Genomic DNA, 21,753 nt, shown 5'->3' with positions numbered 1-21,753 from the left:
TTTTTTGGTGGATACCTTTTTCACTTTCAACTCACTGAAGAAATCCCTGTCCAGCCAGACTGGTCTCCTGGTACACTTCCCATTTTTCCATTGCATTAGGAAGCTCATTTCAACCCCCTCAATAGGGTCTTCTTCATGTACAGGCAGCTACGCTAGACTACTGTTTCCCTCAGACTTGCCTCCCAGAGGATCGCCCCAGTTCTCTGAGCTTGCTAAAGTCTATTTTTTCAAGTTCAATGTCTTTACTCTGCTATTCTCCTTTCTTTCTTCCCTTAGGATCTTGAACTCTATCATTTTGTAGCCCCTGGGTGTGTCTACACAAGACACAGACTACGCAGTCACTGAAAAATACTGCACAGTAGCATGTCACAGCACAGACAGTGCTAATAGGTTACTGCACAATATTATTTGGGTATGGTGCAGTAGTGTTACCTAAAAGACATCGGGGGTGTTACCGTGCAGTAGCTCTGGTTACTGCGCATTTATTTATTACTCGCTGATACAAGTACTTAAATAAACATGCAGTAATGTTTGCGCAGGAGCATCTCATGTAGACATGCCCACTGTCACCCAAGTTAGCTTCCACCTTCACATTCTCAACCAATTCCTCCCTGTTTGTGTGTAGCGAGTCAAGGTGAGAGTCTGTCTTCGCTGGTCTCTCCACCGCCTGCACCAAAACTTATCTCCAAAACACTCCAAGAATTTGTTGGCCTGCTTGAGCATTTCTGTGCTTCCCTCCCAGCTGATGTCACACACAAAACCCCCAGATAGGTAGCAGCAAATGTAGCAGCAAAGCTACTCCAGAAGCAGCCCCTGTGGCCACTCTGAAAATCCTGACGTGGTTGAGAGCAGCTGGATGGGCACCGCAAAGTGGGTTTAGGAAACGGAGTAGGAGTAGGCGGCCAGGTGTGCACAAGAGACGGTGTTCTCAGCACCCTGTTCCTATAGGAATGTACTGATCATTTGTTACTAATTCATTTCTACTTCTTTGAAATCTCTCCCAGCAAGATCGGGGAGCCATGAGGACTGGTTAAGTCTACGCTGCCAAGGATGCAGTGTAGGCAGGACCTGTCTCAGTGAAGCTGCAAAGACGATCATTAGACTATCTCAGCTCCATCTGCAATGCTGCGTTGACAGGCCGCTGTGAAGTTTGGAGGAGCCATTCGGCTTAATGGCTGCTCTAAATTCCACCAGCTGATAACAATCCCCAAAATCCCAGCAACTGGGAACAGTCAGAGCTCCACAGCCGTGTCTCCTCCTGTTATGGCTGCAGGAGAGATGTCAGATGAGTTGGTTAAATGCACAGACCAACACTAAGAAAGCTAAATGAATCTACCAGTTAGTGATAAAACCCTATTCCTTGGCTTTACTGAACCAAATATTGTGCTCCTTGGAAGAAAGGGAAAGTCTGGACTCGGTTGAAACTCAGAGATGCAGAGCCCATCCCCTCCCCCAGAAAAATATGCCAGTATCAGTGCAATATAGAGAACGCTTTATGAGAATGGGCAAAAACACCCCTAAGGATTCACTTCTGCTTCTAATTCATTCAAACCACACATACAGACCATGACAGACAGAAGATGCTTAACCCAATCCTTGTGATCGCACACCTCGCTGGGGTGGGTTTTCAATGGCACAAATGTGAGTGAAGTGACAAATTGTTAATCAATAGGAGTAGGAGATATTACTGCCTTTTGTGCCATTGAAAATGTCCTTGTGTTTCCTGCTAAAGGTAGACTTACGTACAAAGCTGTTTTAGGAACCCCCCCAACTTCTACTGAAATCAATGGAAGCAAAACTGAGACCATGAAGGCTATAGCACGATTCTTTAGACTTGAACAAAGGCCAGTTGTTTACTGTTTTGCTTTCCTGAAAAGGGACTAAGAGCATGAAACCCGTGCAGCTCTGATAACACCTTCACAGCCTCAGCCACTGAAGCCACCTGTGAAATGACACACTTAAAAAAGCACAGTCGCAGGCTCTCTGACCTCCCTTGCCCAGTTCATCACCGCCTGAAGTAGGCCTTCTCCATTGTATCTGAATAACCCATATATCAGATTTAATACCCTGAATGCTTCCACCATCCTTTCTGATATAGCCTTTTTTGATTCCAACCTTCATTGACTGCAAAGAGAAGCATGCCATTCATTTTCAAGATGCTCATTGTAGGTAAAACTCCTACTGACATCAACTGAAGTGGCATTAAAATTTTGGCTCTGGAGAAACCAACAGGTCCAAAAGAAAAATTCAGTGGACTGCTCCTTTTGTCTTTCCCATCCAGTGAGTTACAGAATTCCCCAGGTGGTGGAGGACAGTTACATAAACTTAGCAATGAGCAAGGATTACTCACTCTCTATGTGCGACTTGAAGACATGGGACACCAATTAAATAACTTTGTGGGTTGAATAATAATGTTTGTTTGAACATTGACAAAACTTAGTAAGAGGAATTCACTTGACCTCAGTGCCCAGAGCAGGGGGTTGGACACGATGATCTAAAAGGTCCCTTCCGACCCTAGAAATCTATGAAATCTATAAATGGTTTTGAAAAGTTAATGAATTAAGCCTCATGGTCCTTGTGTATGACAGGTAAATATTACCCCTGTTTATAGATGGGGCCTTAAGTGTCATTTCCCCAATTTTATCCTGTCTTTTAAAAGGGATGACACAACTCAACTAGATAGAGCTGCGGGAGGGAGTATGTCTAGTTATTACAGCAAGAGAGTCAGGACTCCTGCCTTGTATTCTTGGCTCTGCTTCTGATTCACTATATATCCATAGGCTGTCATTTTAATTCCTGTGCCTCAGCTTCCCCATTTTAAAAATGGAGATTACCTTCCCAGTCAGGAAAGTTGTGAGGCTTCATCCATAATGATTCATAAAGCACAATGAGGTTTGTCCATGCAGTGAATTCCATAAATGGAAATATCTAGCTGGTTCAATAAAAGATATCACCTCGACCCAGAGTTTTGATACCATAAATTGAAATACTTATTCTGGGTTGTAGGTGGCAATCCAAGAAGTGGGTTGTGAAAGGACGTGCCGTTTATTATCCTGTTATAACAGATGCAGTATAAGTAATATTTGCTTTTGTAGGCATATATATTCAAATGGACATGTACACACACAGAAAGACAAAGAGCAAGAAGCTTAAAAGCCCCAAATAGCTAAAAATAAGGCCACTGAGAACAGAAGATAATCAATGGCAGAGGTTTAAAAACAGGAAAATGTTAAAGAACTAAAACTGAAGAAAATACCAGACTCCGGGGGGTGCCAATTGAATGGAGGATTAAAATCAACATGGGCTACTTTGTCCTAAATTCCAGCCTCAATTACATAACCTCCTGGGCTGATTTTTAAAACCATCCCACATTGATGGATCTGCAGTTCTCAGAATCTGCCTGTGGCTGAAAGCTGTTCTGTTCGCATGTCTTAACACTAGAGTATATGTACTTAACAGAGGAAATAATAGCTTGAAAGTCGGGCTTTCTTCCTCTCTCCTGCAGCCGAGAGAATTCCTTCTGCAATGTAGTTTTCTCCCTTGTCTGATCAATGAACTCCCTATCCATTATCTGTGGCCTCCGCCCATTAACCTCCCAGCTAGTAAATCAATTTGGTTTTGACATTCTCTATCATTAGAATAAATCCTCTGGACACCACTCTCAGAACCGCTCTTTCTGGTTTCGGAGAGCGAATGAAACAGATGGATTTCTTTACCTTGTGTGACAAATGGGGGGACTTTAGGTGCAGTTTATTAATTGTGTTTGATACTCGGGGATCTCTGTGTAACGGTTTCAGATTGCAGCCTCCATTTGGAATGGGGAGCTAATCTGTCATCTTTTTCTCTCTGTGGTGAAATGGGACTAATGTCACACCCCCCAAAGGCCAAAGACTTGTCCAAGCCTAGATTAATAATAGAATCAAGGCACATCAGTTTCTGTAGCCAATGGCATGCAGGGGAGCAATATGATTAGCATCCCATCCTAGCTTTGACTCTCCAGCCTCAAAGGCTGCATATGCATTCAGAGTTGGGAGCTGGTTTCAGAACAAATCCAGAGCAGGGCCTGAATTTATGCCTGTGGAAATGTAGGGAGATGCTTTAACCACTCTCACCATGAAGGATAACAATGTAGGGCGTGTACACTGTAGTTACCTTCTATTAAGTAGACCACAAGACAACAGGGGGTGATCAGAACAGAAAAACCGGTTCACCTAGTTAAGCTGGAAACACATGCTCCAGGGTGGAGTGGGAGTGGCGCTTTAATTAGAGCAGCTCCCGGAGCATAATGCGTACTCGGCATCCCATGCTTCAAAATGGCGGTGCTTGAACTCAAGCCCTTTGGTTTAATGTTCATTTAGATAAAGCCCCCCAGCCACCATTTTGAAGTGCAGGGCTACTGAATAGACATGGTAGGGAGGCTGCCAGAACATGTTAATTATCACACTCCAGCAGACTCGGTTAATCGAGTCTGCTCTGATGCGTGCTAATTAGCATGTGTATAGGTGCCCTAAGGGCTTTGTCGCATGTTACACTTAGGACCTGTTTTATTTAGAACATGGTAAATATTACTATGAATTAGAAAGGTTTCTGAGCAGTTGCATGGTAGCACTTACAATGATCTAAATAAACCAGGTCCTAAGCACTGGATCCCTTAAAGACTCTGTTGCGCTCCTCTGTGTGGAGGGGGCTGGGACTGAAAATCAGCTGTTTGTTGGTCTTGCCCCCCACCATATGGGAGCTGGTTCACGACTTCAGTGCAGTAGAAGGCTATATGGCAGTCTCAGCCCCCGCACTGCATGAGTTGCCTTGCTGGATTACCTCTGGGGAGCAGTTGGACATTAGCTCAACATGTGTTAGGTAATATGATGTGGGATACTCCTCACCAGAGAAGTTCCAACTTCGCTACACTATGATGGCACTTAGCATGTGTTTGACTGCTTGAATGCTGAAACACTAGCATTTTAAGTGCAGTTGCTACCTGCTAAGTATAATGTGTGACAAGTTCCTAAGCATACATCTGTTCCTGGGAAAGTTTGGTCATCTGACAAATGGCAAGAAGGCATTCACCAGTCACTGTATTGGGTACTATAAGATTTCTCTTAGAGCAAAGCAGGTCTTGGGATATGTACTTTGACTAAACTGCACCTCACTTCGTTCTCAGAGTTTCCAACTTGAACCTTTTTTAAAATTGAAAATAATTTTGTAATAAGAATACACTACCTCAACCAAGAGCAAAGGTTGGGGCAGGGCCACAGCAGGAAGCTTCCTTTTTCTTTTCATGGTAGTCTTTGCTGAGGCTCACTTTTGAATGAGAGCTCCCACTAACCATAGATGGGTAGAGCACAAGACTATGCATGTCTTGGAATTAGAAGTCAGCATTTTCACTGCCTCACTCACTTTGTTACTGCTGTGGCCTGGAACATCATGAAGAAAGACCTACCTGATACTACTGTGATGGGTGTCTGTATACCACCCTACAATACATAGGTTCCAGCTACGTGATTGGGAGGCATCTAATCCTAGGTGTTGAGCATACATGCAGTGAAAAGAATAGTCAAAAGCCTTCGCAGAGAGATGGGATAAAGGGCTCACACAAAGCCAAACTGCCCAGGCTACATGTTAGCAGAGGATCTTTCATACTATGGGAGTTCTCCATCTTCTGCTCTTCCTTTTTAATAATACACATTTCTCATTTTCATAGGAACACACTATAGAGGATGATACCTCTATAGATTTATTCTTCTTTATTTATTTTCTCAGTATAATTTATTTATGAATGCTTGGACCACTTTTGACTTTATGACTACCAAATCAGTCACTTATTGCCCCCTTCCATCTTACTGCTTCATCAGTAAACTACCTCAGATGGACTTAACTTTGTAAGATATACAGCAAGACTCTCTTTCTTAGGAAGCGTGTGTAATAAACAGCTTCTAGAAAACAAGTATTTCAAGCGTCCTCTTGTTTTTTAGTAAAGGAAGGGCTGATGTACAGATTTCCTACTAGAAACAAATCCAGCTAAACTGTTGCATACAAACACTCCTGGACTTCAGGTTCTTTGAAGTTTGGCTACCATCAATGCATCCAGAACTTTCCTTCAACCTACGTTACAATTTTCACTTTCTCACCGCTGTGTCTTTGTCAGCAAGTGGAAAGAAAATGTGTTCTCATGCAAGAGAAGGAACATCTAGTGGGTGATTCATGCTGGGAATGATCAGATTGTAAGAATTATTTGAAAAAATAATGGGTTTGAAAGCAGCATCTTGCCAAGCTGGGAAAGAATGCTGAAGAACTAGATGAATCTATGTAAACCGTAAGCAATTCTCTTTCAGAGCTGATGCTTAGCATTTGAAACAGGGGACTTCCTTTACTTAAACACATAACATGGTAGTTCCTTTCTTACTTAAAATAAAGAATATTTATGTAAGCAAGGAACCCATTACAAAAAACAATTACCCCACAGGAAGGTAGGATTAACTGCATTGACTCATCCCTAATAATTATAAATATGATCAGCACTAGAGAACTGATACACAGACAGAGTCTTGTCATACACTAAATTATGACAGACTGCAGGTATAGACTTTTACTGCACTCCACTTTTAAGTTAGGCTTTTAAGGTAGAGACAGAAGAGTAGCTTCCTGTTGTAACTCATGGTGCTTCACAGGAAGCCCCATTAGTTACAATGGTCCCCTGGACCCAATAGAAGTTCACTGTTGGGTCCCAGGGCTTAGGGAATCCAGCTGTTATTTAGAGAGGCTGTGAGCCTGTAGCTGCTCTCCCCATAGCAACACCCCTCCCGTTTTCAGAAAGGAAGGGGAGAATTGGAAGCTCATTCTGGGGGTTCCCCAAGTAGCATTGGAGGGTGGAGCAGGTGTAATGGAGCCCCTCTGAGTTAGGGGGATCCAATCCAGCCATCCCACCCTCCAGTGCTACCTCCAGTGCTGTGAAAAAGCCTCTGACTGAATGCCCTCCATGGGAGACTGGTGCCTCCTAATACTGGGGGGCACCAGCGGCCTATCGCTGACTGGGGGAGGGATTCCCCCAGTGGCCGATTGCCAACTGGCAGGTGGGGAGAGGGGAGTTCCTCTGTGGTCAATCGTCGCCTCCAGCAGAAGTGCCAGCAGCAAAACCGGAAAAACGCTGGTGCTTCTCTCAGGGGGGGCATGGCCACACCCGTGTGCACCCCCTATGTATTGCCAATGTCCTCTGCTCCCTTCCCCGCTCCCATTCTGAAGACAGTGCCAGAGCAGGGCTGAGCTGTAGTCAGGTCAACCCTGCATGCAGACTCAAATTTCTGGGGGTGCTCCATTTTAGAGCATCTTCATGTGAACCCTCATGCAATGAGGGTTCAGATTTTCATGGGATCAGGCCCCTGTAAAGTGCTCTGCATCTATCCACTTCTGTTTGGTCACTCTGTAGAGCACTTTCAGGGGCCAGATCGAATGTAATTGCTACTTCTGTCTGTGCCTTTAGAGCTTGCAGACAGCTGTTTTGAGAGTTGCAAACTGCACCCAGATGAAGAGTACAAGAGTCAAGTTCTGTTCTTCCTTTTGTCCATTATTCAGTTTTTCCTTAATGCAGTGCTGATGGGCCATTAGAAAAGGCTCCTTTGTCTTGACTATGCTGATTAATGAAAAAGTTTTGTTAATGTAGATTCTCCAGTTTCAATGATCTGCTGCCTAGAAATTCAGTGGCAGACTAGAGAAAAAAATGCTGAAGTCCTGGCTCCTAGGTTCCTGCCTTAACTGCTAAATGAAATTCGATCTCAAGTTAATCACAGATCTCTTGAGCAATTTAGTTTGTTCATCTGGATTAGTCCGTTTTCCTGTTAAAGCCAAGTCGACCATAAAGCTCTAAACAAATTATTTAGGAAACAGTTTGTAGTTCGTGCTTGGTTTCTCCTCCGTGTAAATCTCCATCCAAAATCTATTGCAACTATTTTAGTTATTTCTTTCTTGAATGTAAGCAATCCTGATAGCCAAATATGCTTATTAAAGAAATTTATCCCTTATGATCTTCTATATCGTTTTTTCCTTTGAACGACAAACTTCAGCAAGCTAAGGAGGATAGTCGGGGATGTGCTGAGGTCCCAGAGGGGAGGGGAGCCAGTTGTCCAAGGAGAGATCCTCCAAGTACAAAGGAAGGTAATTCCAATGAGGATCAAAGGGAGCAGGAGAGCACACAAGCCTCCGTGGCTCACCAAAAGCATCCGAGAATGTCTCCTTGCTAAAAAGAAGGCGTATACCCAATGGAAGAAAGGGGTCATCACCAGGGATGACCATTCTGCAGTCGCTCGGAGTTGTAGGGGGGCAGTTAGGAAGACCAAGGCAAAGATAGAATTAGGACTAGCTTCTCAGACTAAGGAAAATAAAAAGTCCTTTTTTAAATTCATAGGGGCAAAAAGAAGGTCCTGGGTAACATGGGGCCCTTGCAGGACACGTTGGGGAATTTGGTCATCACACCAGACGACAAAGCTAACATGATTAACGATTTCATAGTTTCATAGTTTGTACGGTCGGAAGGGACCTGAGCAGATCATCTAGTCCGACCCCCTGCCATGGCAGGAAAGAGTACTGGGGTCAAATGACCCCAGCAAGATGTTCATCCAACCTCCTCTTAAACACCCCCAGGGTAGGAGCCTGCACCACTTCTCTTGGAAGCTGGTTCCAGATCCTAGCCGCCCTGACCGTGAAGTAGCGCCTCCTGATGTCTAACCTAAACCTACCCTCTGCCAGCTTGTGACCGTTATTCCTGGTCACTCCTGGTAGTGCTTGGGGGAACAGGGACTCCCCCAATGCCTGCTGGTCCCCCCTGACTAGTTTATAACAGGCCACAAGATCCCCCCTCAGCCTTCTCTTTTGGAGGCTGAACAGGTTCAGGTCCCGTAGCCTCTCCTCATAGGGCCTGCCCTGCTGTCCCCTGATCATACGAGTGGCCTCCTCTGGACCCTCTCCATGCTGTCCACATCCCTCTTGAAGTGCGGCGCCCAGAATTGGACGCAGTACTCCAGCTGCGGCCTGACCAGTGCCGCATAGAGGGGGAGGATCACCTCCTTGGACCTGCTCGAGATGCATCTGTGGATGAATGCCAAGGTGCGGTTGGCCTTCCTGACTGCCTCCCCACACTGCCGGCCCATGTTCATCTTGGAGTCAATGATGACCCCCAGATTCCTTTCCGCCTCCATGCTGATAAGAGGGGAGTTCCCTAACCTGTAGGTATGGTGCTGGTTGTTCCTCCCGAGGTGCATCACCTTGTTTGTGTCTGTGTTGAAACTTGTCTGTGTTGAAACCCATCCTATTCTCATCCGCCCACCCTTGTAACCTGTCGAGGTCTGATTGTAGCCTGTTGCATCCTTCCAATGTACCCACGTCCCCTCACATCTTAGTGTCATCAGCAAATTTGAACAGGGTGCTTTTTACCCCCTCATCCAAATTGCTGATGAAGATGTTGAACAGTGCGGGCCCGAGGACCGAGCCCTGGGGGACCCCACTGCCCACGTCTTTCCAGGCTGAGAAGGACCCATCCACTACCACCCTCTGGGTGCGGCCCTCCAGCCAGTTGGCGACCCATTTGACTGTGTGGGTGTCTATACCACAGCCCCCCAGTTTCTTAATGAGAACAGGGTGAGAGACTGTCAAAAGCCTTCCGGAAGTCCAGGAAGACTATGTCCACTGCTACCCCTGCGTCTAATGATCTGGTGATCTGATCGTAAAAGGCCCCCAGGTTGGTCTGACAGGAACTTTCACTGATGAACCCATGTTGGTTGCCCCTAAGCATGCAGTCCCCTGCTGGCCCCTCCTGGATGTGTGCCAGCATAATTTTCTCAAACAGCTTGCCTAGGATCGAGGTGAGACTAACCGGCCTATAGTTTCCCGGGTCCTCCTTCCTGCCTTTTTTGAAGATGGGGACCACGTTGGCCCTCTTCCAGTCCTCCGGTACCTCACCAGAGCACCACGAGTGCTCGTAAAGACGTGCCAGGGGACTTGCAATGACCTCGGCCAGTTCCTTTAGAACTCTAGGGTGGAGATCATCCGGGCTGGCTGACTTGAATACGTCCAACCCCTCCAGAAGCTCCCTAACTAAATCCTCGCTAACCCATGGCCCAGGTGTGCCTCCCCCGGGGCCCGAGGGGGGCCCAGCAGGGCAGTGGCTGTTCTGGTCCCTACTTAGGAAGACGGAGGCAAAGAAATTGTTAAACATGTTAGCTTTGCCGTCTGGTGTGACGACCAAGTGACCCATGTCGTCCTGCAAGGGCCCCACATTACCCGGGACCTTCTTTTTACTCCCTACGTATTTTAAAAAAGACTTCTTATTGTCCTTAATCTGGGAAGCTAGTCCCAGTTCCATCTCTGCCTTGGCCTTCCTAACTGCCCCCCTACATCCCCAAGCAACTACAGAATAGTCCTCCCTGGTGATGACCCCTTCTTTCCACTGGGTATAAGCCTCCTTTTTAGCAAGGAGACATTCTCGGATGCTTTTGGTGAGCCACAGAGGCTTGTGTGCTCTCCTGCTCCCTTTGATCCTCATTGGGATTACCTTCCTTTGGGCTTGGAGGATCGTCTCCTTAAGGAGCGACCACTCTCCTTGGACACCTGGCTCCCCTCCCCCCCGGGACCTCAGCACTTCTCCAACTATCCTCCTTAGCTCGTTGAAGTCTGCCCTCCTAAAATCTAGGGCCGCTGCCTTACTGCATGCCTTTGCCACCTTGTGCTGGATGGTGAATTCCAGCAGGTGATGATCGCTGTCACCCAGGTGGTCGAGCACCCGCAGCCCCCTCACCAGGTCATCACCCGTGGCCAGCACTAGGTCCAACAAGGCGTCCCCCCTGGTGGGGCTGTGCACCTCCTGGGTTAGATGGAGGTCCTGCACTCTGGCCAAGAACCAACATGAGCAGTCAGACCTGGCTGACTGCTCTTCCCAGCAGATGTCCGGGAAATTCAGGTCCCCCATGACAACCACATCCTTAGCCTTCGCTACCTCTGTGAACTGACCCAAGAATTCCTGGTCAAGCTCTTCACCCTGGTTGGGAGGTCTGTAGTAGACTCCCACCGTTAAGTCCCTTTCCCCTCGACTGCCTTGTACTCTAACCCAAAGTACTTCAGAGTGCCCCGTCTTCCTAAGTAGGGACCAGAACAGCCACCTCCCTGCTGGGCCCCCCTCGGGCCCCAGGGGAGGCACACCTGGGCCAAAGGTTAGCGTGGAACTAGTTAGGGGGCTTCTGGAGGGGCTGGACGTGTTTAAGTCAGCCGGCCCAGACGATCTCCACCCTAGAGTCCTTAAGGAATTGGCCGAGGTCATTGCAGGACCCCTGGCACAGCTCTGTGAGCACTCGTGGTGCTCTGGTGTGGTCCCAGAGGACTGGAAGAGGGCCAACATGGTTCCAATCTTCAAAAAGAGGAGGAAGGAGGACCCAGGAGACTATAGGCCAGTCAGTCTTACCTAAATCCTGGGCAGGCTGTTTGAGAAAATTATGCTGGCACACATCCAGGAGGGGCTAGCTGGGGACTGCATGCTTAGGGGCAACCAACATGGGTTCATCAGTGGCAGGTCCTGTCAGACCAACCTGGTGGCCTTCTATGATCAGGTTACCAGATCATTAGATGCAGGGGTAGCAGTGGACATAGTCTTCCTGGACTTCCAGAAGGCATTTGACACTGTCTCTCACCCTGTTCTCATTAAGAAACTGGGGGGCTGTGGTGTAGACACCCACACAGTCAAATGGGTTGCCAACTGGCTGGAGGGCCGCACCCAGAGGGTGGTAGTGGATGGGTCCTTCTCAGCCTGGAAAGACGTGGGCAGTGGGGTCCCCCAGGGCTCGGTCCTCGGGCCCGCACTGTTCAACATCTTCATCAGCAATTTGGATGAGGGGGTAAAAAGCACCCTGTTCAAATTTGCTGATGACACTAAGATGTGAGGGGACGTGGGTGATCTACTCAGGTCCCTTCTGACCCTAGAAACTATGAAACCATGAAACTATGACAAAATAAGTGTCATGTACCTTATGCCATACTTGGCATCTGTGCTCTCAATCCACCTAATGACCATCTTACATTAATTAGTCGTTCAATCCATACATGCAACGCACTTGCTGTGCTGGGTGCAATCTGAAAAGCAAGAGACAAATCTTTGTCGAATTAAACAAACCATGGTAAAATTCCAGTATAATGATGTATGTACAAGTTAATACTAGAAAAGTTGACTGACAGGTAATACGTAACATGGATATATAACATATGGATGTTACATATATAACATAACACATACATACATGCATATATATGTGTGTATATGTATATACATATACATACATAAATGTGTGTGTGTATACACACACACATGTATACACATACATAAAATAAATACATGAACAAAAGCATCAGCTTCAGTGCCAACCAACATGACCCAGCTCTTGTACTTATTTGAGATGAAGTAGCTATTAAAAACAATCAAACATCTCTGAAATATTTGCAAAATAGGGCTTCAGCAGTTGCATTGATCACTGGATGCTGAACAGGTCAGGAGGATAACTTTAAAAAATCAGTTCATGGCCCAGAAAGTGTTTTTGGAAGGTAATTTTGTACCAAGGACTGGGCACTGTTTTCTGCTACCAGAAGTAAAACTGCAAAGATTTTTTGAACAAACATCCCAATAAAGGCAACTGCACCAGTGTAGAAGAAATGGAGACAAGCATTTCATCACTTGCCATTTCATGTGATGACTTGAATCAGATAAGGGAACAATATGTTTTTACATAGCTACAAGATGTTTTCTGGTCTGCTCACCTTATCAAGTATCTTTTCAATCTCCCATCACTGTAGTGAGGCTTCAGGGATAGTTGATTATATCTCCAACCCACTTTAAATGGTTCTTTCTGAAGTTCTCTTCTTCCAAGTAAACTGCATACAGAAATCAAATTGGCTTGTGCCCTTCACAGGTTCATGAGGAGGCATAGATATAGCCTCACTTTCCTAAGTTTGGGTAGATGGTTTTATTATTTGCTATTAGAAATATTTCCAACATTCACTTTCTCCCCCCAGGGATGATTTTGACAAAACAGTTAGGGGAGTAGGATTATAACATTACAGGAGGCTGAAACCCAAGGGGCAGCTTTTCCATATACCCAAATAGTGGGGGAATGAGTTCTAAACCCTTCCTGGCTTCTCTAAGGTAGGAAGCATCAATGGTGAGATCCAAATCATCTCCTAGAGAGAGGCAGTGGAGGGAAACAGCACATTCTTCTTGAAGGCTACCCAGGGAAGCCAACTTATTGAAGAATGCTTAGTACTATGGCTCTGTAGCAGGGTCAGCTTCTCTCACTCACCACCAGGTCACAAACTTCCATTCTCTCTCATTCTTTATATAGAGTCATTATTTATATAGATGGCTGTCTGGCGGTTCCATACAAGGGATAGGGCTGCTTGTGACAGGTACTGCATGTCCACACGGTGAGGGCACGGAGTTATCCCGAAGAACTTAAATCTAAAATAGACAAAGGGAGATGAAGAATGGGAGGCAAGAGTTGAACTAAACAGTGTGTTGGTAGTTGTGCGCATCAAGCAAGCTAGTGACGGGTTTACAATTTCCAAAGAGCTTTGGCTAACCAAAGGAAAAACCTTTCCAGCTGCAACATCCCAAAGGCAACATTCAACATAGCTGGGCAATGAAATTGTTTTCTATATTTTTTCTGACTTTAGCAGAACCCTGAACTCTCACATACAGAACACTTTGCAAAGGACTTTTTGTTCCCAAATATGTGTGATTCCAAAGTCTCCAAGTCTTTCCCTTGGTTTCCCACTTGGTCCAGAGAAAATTCCTGAACATCTACCATGGAGGTATCTGCAGACAAACTCTTCTCAAGCCATCTACTCATCCTCCTAGATCTTTTTGTTGGTTTGAGTTGTGGGTAGCCTTTTTGCAACTTGCCCTCCTTCCCATGGTGCCTTGTAATAGACTTCAGTCACCTGATCCTTCCGGGAACTACAAATCCCAGAAGGCCTGTCCTTAAAGGAACAGAACTTGTGACAGGAATGAGTTGGAAACAAGCCTGCCTTCCAATGTACAGTCCAGTTGGTGATACCGCTGTTCCATGACATCTGTAGCTAGAGAGGTTGTGGAGCTGGGAGGAAGGCAGACATTTTATAGAGAATTAGGGAAACACACACCATGGCAGTAGGAATATTGCTGTGTTGTTTATTTTAATACAATTCTTTGTTCACTGTTGGCAGAAAGCAACTCTTTCTGTGACTTGTTACCACAGTCAGATGACAGTGATGACATAAGTCATTAACTACTGCCATCCAACACATGGCGTTGCAGTTTGGGGAAGACTGTAAGACAGTATAAAGCAAATCAAATTCAATTATAGGACTTCCTTTTAACCAGTTATATCAATTACTGAAAAGCAGACAGTTAACACATTCACATAGTGGCTACTTTCATATCAGCAAAGTACCACCAACACACTTACAGGCTGGGGGATGACCTTCTCAGCAGCACCGCAGCAGAAAGGGATCTTGGAGTCATAGTTGACTCCAAGATGAACATGAGTTGTCAATGTGATGAAGTGATCAACCGCATTTTATCATGCATTAGCAGATGCGTGATGAACAGGTCCAGGAAGGTGATGCTTCCCCTCTGTGCAGCACTGGTCAGGATGCAGCTGGAGTAGTGTCCAGTGTTGGGCACTGCACGTCAAGAGGGATGTGGAGAATCTCGAGGGTCCAGAGGAGGCCACTCGTATGGTCAGAGGCCTGCAGGCAAGGCCCTACGGGGAGAGACTGAGGGACCTAGATCTCTTCAGCATTCACAAGAGAAGGCTGAGAGGTGAGAGGGGCTGCCTATAAATTCATCAAGGGAGGGCAACAGGGGATAAGAGATGCTCTATTTACTAGGGCACCCCCTGGAGTAACTAGGAAAAATGGTCACAAATTGATGGACAGCAGAGTTAGGTTGGACATCAGGATGAACTTCTTCACAGTAAGGGTTCCCCAAATCTGGAATGGGCTTCTAAGGGAGGCAGTACTTTCCCTTACCCTAGGGATGTTCAAGAGGAGACTGAACAAGTACCTGGCTGGAGTTGTCTGACCCAAGCACTCTTTCCTGCCCAGGGCAGGGGGTCAGACTCGATGACCTACTGAGGTCCCTTCTGACCCTAATATCTATGAATCTATGATTAAATTTCTTTAAAGTGAAAACAAAGCTATTGACCAATGACACACTTTGGGCCCCAATAACAGTTTTTGTGAACTCAGTAACAAAACTCCCATTTTGTTCACTGGCAGGATGTTAATTCTGTGTTTCATACCTCAAACTCACAAAAAAGAAAACAGCTTTCATATGCTGACATTACAAACTCCTGTTAAGTCACATCAGAGTGCTGTATATTTTGATGTCAGGCTGAAGGCATTCAACAATCCGAGAGAGAAAGAAAAAAAAAGATCTGCCTGCTATCAGAGCAACCTAAGCATTGCCAGCATAAGTAATAAAGTAGATCAATGAGAGATTGTTTTGGCCTTTACCCCTCAGTGAGGGGTGGGCGGTGCTTTTTATTTTGGCAACTCTTTAGAAGATGCAAGACTGTTACATTATCCCTTTGCCACAAGGTAGGTAAATAAAAATTTCCAACTATCAGCAATTAATCATTACACTAATCAAGACAGACAAGGTTTTTTGGGTTAATCTGATATCTTTCATAAGTCCAACTCAAATAGTTGGAAAAATTCTTCTTACCAAGCTTTTAGGCACAAAAATTTGAGTTGGTCTAAATTTATTATATTATTTTAAATAATATTTCAGTTGGTCTAATAAAAAGCATAGGATTTACCCAAAGAACCTTGTCTTTCTATGTCCTGGTGGCGGTGGTGGATGGGTCATTTTTGACCTGTAGGGATGTGGCCAGTGTGGTCCCCCAGGGCTCGGTCCTTGGGCCCGCACAGTTCAACATCTTCATCGGCGACTTGGACAAGGGGGTAAAAAGCACCCTGTTCAAATTTGCTGATGACACTGAGATGTGGGGGGAAGTTGGCATGCTAGAAGGGAGGAATAGGCTGCAATCAGACATAGACAGGTTATAGAGGTGGGTGGATGAGAATAGGATGGGATTCAACACTGACAAGTGCAAGATGATGCACCTGGGGAGGAACAACCGGCACCATACCTACAGGCTGGGGAACTCCCTTCTCATCAGTACAGAGGCAGAAAAGGATCTTGGAGTCATCATTGATGCCAGAATGAACAAGGGCCGGCAGTGTGGGGATGCAGCAAGGAAGGCCAACCGTACCTTGTCATGCATCCACAGATGCATCTCGAGCAGGTCCAGGGAGGTGATCCTCCCCCTCTATGCGGCACTGGTCAGGCCGCAGCTGGAGTACTGCGTCCAGTTCTGGGTGCTGCACTTCAAGAGAGATGTGGACAACGTGGAGAGGGTCCAGAGGAGGGCCACTTGCATGACCAGGGGGCAGGAGGACAGGCCCTACGAGGACAGGCTACGGGACCTGAACCTGTTCAGCCTCCACAAGAGGCTCCCTGAGGGAGGGATCTAGTGGCCTGTTACAAACTAGTCAGAGGGGACCAGCAGGCATTGGGGGAGTCCCTGTTCCCCCGAGCACTACCAGGAGTGACTAGAAATAATGGTCACAAGCTGGCAGAGGGTAGATTCAGACTAGATATCAGGAGGCACTACTTCACTGTCAGGGCAGCCAGGATCTAGAACCAGCTTCTGTGCGAAGTGGTTCTGGCTCCAACCCTGGGGGGTCTTTAAGAGAAGGCTAGGCAAACATCTTGCCAGGGTCGGTTGACCACAGTACTTGTTCCTGCCATGGCAGGATGTCGGACTTGATGATCTGCTCATGTCCCTTCTGACCCTACCAAGTATGAAATTATGAAACTATGAAACTCAGACCAACATGGCTACAATCTAATTCTAATCACATTAATTAATGCATAATTACACGAATCGATGCATTGATGGGTTTTGCTCCACTCAAAGCTCTTTCTGAAGGAAGTGGTGCAAAGTGAAAGAAAAGCAACATACCACCTAGACTACCCATGGAAATCTTGGAGAAAAATAAAGTGCTCTTAGCTTGAGGGGCATTGGAGCGGAATCTGATCACATTTTTGCCATTGATTTTTGTGCATTACTGGAGCATATAGCAAACCCAGTGTTGTTCTGCCCACCTGTGCCTCCACTCCTGAATGGTCACAATGCTTGCCCGGGCAGCAGGGGGACTGCTCACTGAAGAGGAATGCTTGACCAGGTGAGGAGTAGACCCCATCTAACCACATGCAAAAGGCAGCTGAATCTAGATGAGAATGGGCCTTTTGGGCTGCTGGCAAGGACCAATGGGCAAATCGACTCAGGTGAGGTGTGTGAAACTATGAGGGAGAGCCAGTAAGGTTGAATACGTGATAGGGAGATGTCTCATTCTCCACCAGTCCCCATCACAGTTCCCATGATTCCTATTTGCTAAGCTCGAGGCAGCTGAATTAGCTGGTACAGCACCTGGAACCAAATCTAGGGATGTGATAGTCACTCCTTATACTTCTTATTTCAGGGCTCCGAAGTCTGATTTGATCTTTCTCTTGTAGGGAGAAATAAAGACTCACCCCCAGGAGTATCAAAGGGAAAATACTTGTTCTCCATAAATCGGTTAGATTAGAGTGAAATTTTACAGGAACCGAACAAAATATCAAACATTTAAGAGGACCTCACAGCTGTGAAAATGAGTAGATAACAGCTCCTAGAACTTTTGGTTAAAGAGGAGGAAAATGATGGGATTATACAATAAGTCTAAGGCCCGCAGTGTGCCTAGCTTGGGTTTTCCCTCAGTGTTATTAAGGGAAGGAGAAGCATAAGTGGATGACTGTATTAAAGCTCTCATTATTTATATAGATGGATGTCTGGAGGTTTCATCTGAGGGATAGGGCTGCTTGTGACAGGTACTGCGTGTCCACACAGCAAGGGCACGGAGCTATCCCAAAGAACTTAAATCTAAAATAGACAAATGGAGATGAAGAACGGGAGGCAAGAATTGAAGTGATTTGCCTTAGGCCAACCAGCAGGTCAGTGGCAAAGCAGGAAATGAAAGCCAGGTCTTCTGAGTCCCAGGCCAGGATCCAACCCCTGGACCACAATGCCTCAAAGCATGCTAGTCCTACTGTTTTGTACTTACACAAGGTTGCAAGTGTCTGCACAAGAGCTGTCAGGCCTAAAGATTTTCCTCTTTTACCTAGTACTTAAGGAGCAGTGAGGAAAAAGCTAAAAGCCAAACAAAACAGGTTTTCTGATTTTCTAAAACATCTTAAGAGTGGAGCTTTTCCCTTAATGGTCTGACTAGAAAAAGCTGCATTGGTTTTTGCCCCTGGGAACCTCTAATGCAGTGAATGTGCCAGGTGATATAGAGGTTAACGTGGAAAATAGCAGGAACTGAAATCTTAGGCATGATAATTAAAGGTTCAGTCACCTGGAGATTTAGAAGTTGGGAGGTGGGGGGTGCAAAGGTTATAAAAGAGCAGAGGTGAGAACCTAGAGCAGCATCGCTCAAGCTGGGGGTCATGACCCAAAAGTGGGTTGCAGGAGTATATGAAAGGGTTGCGAAGTTTTAAAAATGGATTCTCCTTTAAAAGAGAAAAACATGGGAAACTGTAGCTTTTCCTGTGCAGCCTGGCAGAGTTCCAGCCTGCAAGAGCTTGCTTGGGGGCCCCCACACACCCAGCCCCTGCCCCACACACTTAAATCTATATGCTGTTGTACCAGGATTTAATGCACAACAGAAGGGAGCTGCTCGCCCATCTTGTTAGACATACGCAGATTGTAAAAGCTTGGTTCCTTCTTGTTTGTCATGATGTTTTATTGTTATGTCTTATTTTATTGTCATGCACCAGAGTGAAAGTAGCTAGTGCCAGAGCTGAAAATGAGGATAGAGCCAAAGGCAGAGGTGGTTGTGGGACATGCACATCAGACGAAGGCACGTCTGCATGGCTTCCTTCTGGACCCCATGCCTGTCAGGATAAAATGAGCTCTGCCTACTTGTTCCCATTCAGGAATACCAGAGGGCAACAGGGACTTGAGGGGGCCTGAAAGGAGTGCTGGATATTAAGGTCTGCTTCAAAGCACTTGGTCCATCTCCTGATCTCCTATTCTTCATTGTCTGTCTATGGTTTGTCCACAAGAGAGCAATCAGGCGAGCTTATTTAATTTTGTCAGTGTCAGATTCAGGGTCTGGAGGGAAGTCATTCACATATGGCTGAAGGCCTGTCCCATTGCTCATTGAAAGATTCCCATTAGCTTCAATAGCCACTGGCTCAAGCCTTCGGTGTTCAGGAAGAGGGGGGAGTGCTATAGACATCATGGGGGGAAAGGGGTAGCATGGACCAAATGGGGCTGGGACAGCGTGGGTGGAAGAGGCATGAAGCTTGCATGAAGTTCTTCCCTGCTGGTGCATTCTAGGAAAGGACTATATCCCTAGTGGCACAGACACCATCTTGCTCCTTGTACGCAGCTGGAGCTGATTCTTCCAAGCCAGGCCTAAAGGATAAGCCTTGGGGTTTTGCCTGCTCTGCTTTGAGAAGACCCAAGACAATATATTTATCTGCAAAAACTAAGGGCCAGATTCTGTTCCACCTATTAGGCACTTAAAGGGACTTAGGCATCTATTCCACCCTATTTAGTTCCTGGAAAAACTATAAAGTGGCATGGGTCCTTCTCTTTCCTGCTTTTCATAATATAGTCTTAAGACACAGATGATGGCAGGTTACAAAAGTAGGTTCATTAATGTTTTTTTCAGGGATTTGTGCATGGGATCATGCTTAGATCTCTAAGTCCATTTAGACATTTAATAAGTGGAGTATTGGCAAAACATATATGTGCTCTTCTGCCTGTGGAGCACTGAAACTCATTGAAATGCAATGTCCCACTGCTGCCAAAACCTTTGGTCAAAGACAAGAGCTTAACCTATGCATAAACAGAGGACTCTGCATTGCTCAGGATTGTCTACATAGCCCCTTTCACTCCCCCCACTCCCAAATTCAGGTGTTTTTTAAATAGGTATGTTCCATCTGTTCTCCTTACCTTGGGTATGCTTATGTCCTGCTAGCTTGTCAAAGCAGACAGTTCCTGTATGATAGATGCTAGTTATGTTGATTTATCTCAGGACAAGTGGTCCCTGTGTACTTTCTTCCTCAAATGGACCTCAACCAGAACTTTAAATCTGAGCATGGCAGGAGTACAGTTTAATAGTTTGAATTCAGAGTCACATTCCACCTATTCTTTAACTGGAAACACAGATCCAGACACTCACAAAGGAGAGACCCAGACCTGGATTTGAATGCGGTTGCTTGAGCTCTCTTGTATGGTATGTTATATCAGTAATGGAAACCACTCTCATAATTAATTCATTGCACTCTGGTAGATTCTGTCTACATCGGGGCGGGCAATTTTTTTGGGTGGAGGGCTGCTTATTGAGTTTTGACAAGCCATTGAGGGCTGCAATACAGGCAGCAGGGGGCAGATATTTATTAATTTTCTAAACTTTGTAGGGGCCCACAGGCTGGATAGACTGGCCTGGTGGGTTGCATCCGGCCCGCGGGCCGCATTTTGCCCACCCGTGGTCTACGTGTTCAGAAACATATAGTCTCTGCCCTAAAGAGCTTGAATCTAAGACAGATAGATAAGTCGAGATAAAATATCTCCTTACTCCTCTGCTTTGGGAGGCTAAGTCACAGGTCACAGCCTATGGGGAAGATTTGGGCAGTGAACTGTTGCTCACAACCATGAGGAAATGGGTGAGCAGTGCCAGCTGGAGCCAGAGAAGTAACTGTGGCTCCCAGAGGAAACAATGCTGCTGGCAGCAAGAACATCTAGTGACTGCTTGGGTCACTAGAAGTGTCAGTGGTGGCAGTAACAATGCCCTGAGGAATGGGAAACTGTAAGATCACATTTGCTCATGGGAAGCTCCGGATGAACTGGAAAGAGCTACACAAGCACTATGTTGCTGTTGCATATGCCTGCTCACAGCAGTGCTAATACTTCCAGTTCAAGGCTCTACCCGCCTCCATCTCTGCCTGTTGAGCACGTAATACTATATTTGCTTGCATAAGACATGCACATCTTCTCCCCTGAAAACCATCTCGGGGTGATATGGGTGCACAACATAAGTGACAAATCCTTGATGGATCCTTGAGGTCCAAAGACTGGAGGTCCCAGAGCCATGGCATATTTATGCTGCCACTGCTCCTCCACTGCTGCACCACAATTAACAACCCAGCATTTACCTCAAAATCGATTTGCTGATAATATGCATACAGCTTAGCAGCATTTTTAATAGCTCCATCTGGTGCCCCCAAATATTACATTTCTTTACAGGAAGAAAAGAGAGTTCTTAAAGTTGACCTTTAGAAGAATCCTGTTAATGGACAATTGGGAAATAACCTGCCTGCATGATGTTTTTTCTCTAATTTAGTAGTTAGGGATTAGCTTATTCTCCAAAACATGAAGTTGTATAGTCATATAGGTTTTTTTATTTTCTATTCAGTGCCAGTGTAGATGCTATCACAGTCCACACTAAACAAATGCCCAAGCCTTTTTTGGAATCCTGATAAGCTGGCGGACTCAACCACATGTTCTTGCAATGGTATCTGTGACAGGTTAATTTTGTTTTGTCTAAAAGTTATTTTCCTTATCAGTTTTCACATTGTCGCTGCTCTGTGTCATTGGATACCCTGCCATTCGTGTGTTTTAAGACAGGAAATAA

This window comes from Crocodylus siamensis, chromosome 1 (genome assembly GCF_052110815.1).
Source record: "Crocodylus siamensis isolate JL-2025a chromosome 1, ASM5211081v1, whole genome shotgun sequence".
NCBI lineage: Eukaryota > Metazoa > Chordata > Crocodylia > Crocodylidae > Crocodylus > Crocodylus siamensis.
The sequence above is the reverse complement of the archived record's forward strand: the minus strand, read 5'-3'. Positions refer to the sequence as shown.